Genomic DNA, 3,184 nt, shown 5'->3' with positions numbered 1-3,184 from the left:
GATGACGTAACAGGACTGTTTGGAAGTTGAGGGGTCCTTACACATACAGGTCTGAAAATAAAACCACTCTTGCCACACACTTCACACTGTGCACAGTTCCTCAGGGCAACCCGACGTCCCATGTGGAGAGCGAGACAGTGGTAGTTATCAGTTTGTTTGTTGTTCGTTTGCCCTACAGGGGAGGAGGGAAAGGAAAAGGAGAGTGGTAAGAGTACAAGGTGTTATCTACACCTGGTGAACAGCTCTCAAGTGTGTCGTCCCCTCCAGTCATCAGGGGAAAAAGCTTGGACACTGGTGTGGACGTGTTGACGGAAGAGTCGTGTGCAAGGGGCAAGCCGACGTTCTCTCTGTCTCCAGTCATTACTTCACATTGTGCTCAGGTCTGGTGGCACAGTCTGTTGGTTTTTGACACGGCTGACATCCTCCTGCCAAATATTTGAGGAATGCTATTTTCAGGTCTATTCATAGGATGTGAGGAATAGAGTGGCGTGGGGTAAGGGGGGTATGGGTGGGTGGGGGGAAGGGGGTACCTAACAAGACACTGAGGAAGCCAGAAAATAAACAACAGTGAGGATGAAGGTTTAGGAAGTCAATTACAGTTTAGCTTCAGGGATCTGTATGTGTGTGTGTGTGTGTGTGTGTGCACGTGCGCCTTTGTGTTTCTGTGTGTATGTGTATGTGTGTGTGTGTGTGTGCGTATTTGTGTGTGTGTGTGTGTGCAAGTGTGCGTGTGCACATGTGTGTATGTGTGTGTGCATGTGTATGTGTGTGCATGTATGTTGAATGCTTAATTACATATCATTCAGTTTCCTGGTCAGTGACCGCCACTGATAAAGGACCCCCAATGAAGTGAGTGGGGTCCTCTTCCAGTTCCCACGTGTGGAGTGTGTTGTTTGGGAAGTCCACTGAGCTATAAATAGCTACTTATAGATCAGTGCGTATGACCGTAATAAACATTGCAATAATCATCATAATTCCACTATGATTAACACGCACGCACGGCACGGCAAGGCACGGCTCACACACACAATTTTCGGATTTTTTTTCTGAAGAACGACCAAACTGATTAATCAGTTAGTCACAATTTACCTTGGAAGAAGACAAATAACTCTTCTAGTTTGTTTAAAAGAAACGTATTCCAATGTATGAGTCCCGACACGACCCCATCCTCTCACCCCTTTATGAAATAGAATAAAATAGAATAAATTAAAAAAAAAAAAAATGAAAATCTATATGTAAATCTATACTGCTACTACAAAATGATAAGAACAAAACAACATCAACCATCAAACTGAATGATATATAATTTAACACTGAATATTTCACAGCCAAATACACACATGCATCCACACACACAAACACAAACGCACGACCATGCACACACAAACAGGCAGACATAGAAAGTGTGGGAGAAGGTCTTCGTGGATAAGGACGGGTTCTGTTGGCTCAGTTATTAAACATGAAATGTATGGAGGTATAGTGGTGACTGTCCATGGGTTGTGTACTGTCCGTGTGTTTGTTGTTCCTTATCACTGTCACGTCGAGAGCTTATATATGTACGTCGGAGTTCGATACTATACCAGTCGAATTATCTAATAAGTTAAAATATCTTACTCAGTTCTCAAAGCAACTGTTAAAACCAACAGGTGGAGAGAGAGAGAGAAGAGAGAGGGAGGGAGAGAGAGAGAGGAGAGAGAGGGAGGGAAGAAGAGAGAGAGAGAGACAGAGAGATAGACAGAGAGACAGACATACACAGACAGACCTACCAACTCAAAAATAATGAGATAGAGAAAGAGAAAGACAGAGACAGACAGACAGAGACAGACAGACTGACAGACCAACAGTCAAACAGTGAGCAAGAGACAGTGACAAAGACAATACCTATTTCTGTATTTGGTTATAATGCTGAAGGTGCAATTGACAACAGACAAACAAAGCACAAAATACAAAGACAGCAAAACATGTAAGTCAACAGAGGATGCGTAAACCACAGAAGAATGAAGACAAAAGTTCCAGTGTGTTGTTTGACAGACCATAATAGTTTAAACTTTTTCAGAAGAGTGTGGTAAGTTATATCAAATGCTTTGAAAAAATCTGCAAACAACCGGTTTAAATAGTGGTGAATAAACATATTAGAAAATATATCTGTTAGCCGACCTCTCTTGGTGGCTCAGCTTCTTTGTGGACTAGACTGTAGCCTGGTTTTGAAATTTCCGAGTCAGAACAATGCGTTGACTGTCAAGATTCAGCCCAAACCAAAACGATGAATGTATTTACCCAAGTTAGTCAAAGTCTGAGACACATCACCTAATATATTGTGTTGGTAATAGATACTGAGGAACTTGACCCGTAGACCATCTTAAGATGGCTGCAGATGGAGGGAGAAAAAGAGAGAGAGATGGTGAGAGAGAGAGACAGAGAGAGGGACAGAGAAAATGACAATGATATTATCAATGGTAAAAAACAAATGATAATGATATTATCAATGATAAAAATGAAACGAGAACGTATATTATTTTTCTTGATAATAATAATTTTAGATATATATATTACACACACACACACACACACACACACACACACACACACACACACACACACACACACAGAGAGAGAGAGAGAGAGAGAGAGAGAGAGAGGGAGAGAGAGAGGGAGGGAGGGAGAGAGAGAAAGAGAAATCCCTGCGGCTTATCTGTAAATGACTTCCTCAGCCTGTTTATTTCCTGGTTTCCTCAGTGTATTGTTAGACATCCCAACCTCCCCACCCCACTCCAATCATCACATCCTTTCAACTGGAACTCCCCAAATATTTGGCAGGAGGATGTTAACACTGTCAAAATCCGACAGGCCTCTCCAACCAGACCTGTGCACAATGTGAAGTAATGACTGGAGACACAGCCAGTGCCCAGACACAAGTGTCCACGCTTTGTCTCTATCTCCTTGGGGCGATGCTGTGAAGAACTGTGAAGAACTGACCACGGCTCTCGGACTTTACTTCCTTGGTGATGACGGGTGTGTGAGAAAGGGATGGGCGAGGCACTCACACACACACACACACACACACACACACACACACACACACACACACACACACACACACACACACACACACACACACACACACACACACACACACACAACTGATGGACAAATATACCAGTAATGCTCCTTGATTTGTATTTCA

Source organism: Babylonia areolata, chromosome 25 (assembly GCF_041734735.1).
Source record: "Babylonia areolata isolate BAREFJ2019XMU chromosome 25, ASM4173473v1, whole genome shotgun sequence".
NCBI classification, from domain to species: domain Eukaryota; kingdom Metazoa; phylum Mollusca; class Gastropoda; order Neogastropoda; family Buccinidae; genus Babylonia; species Babylonia areolata.
Note: the sequence above shows the minus strand (reverse complement) of the source record.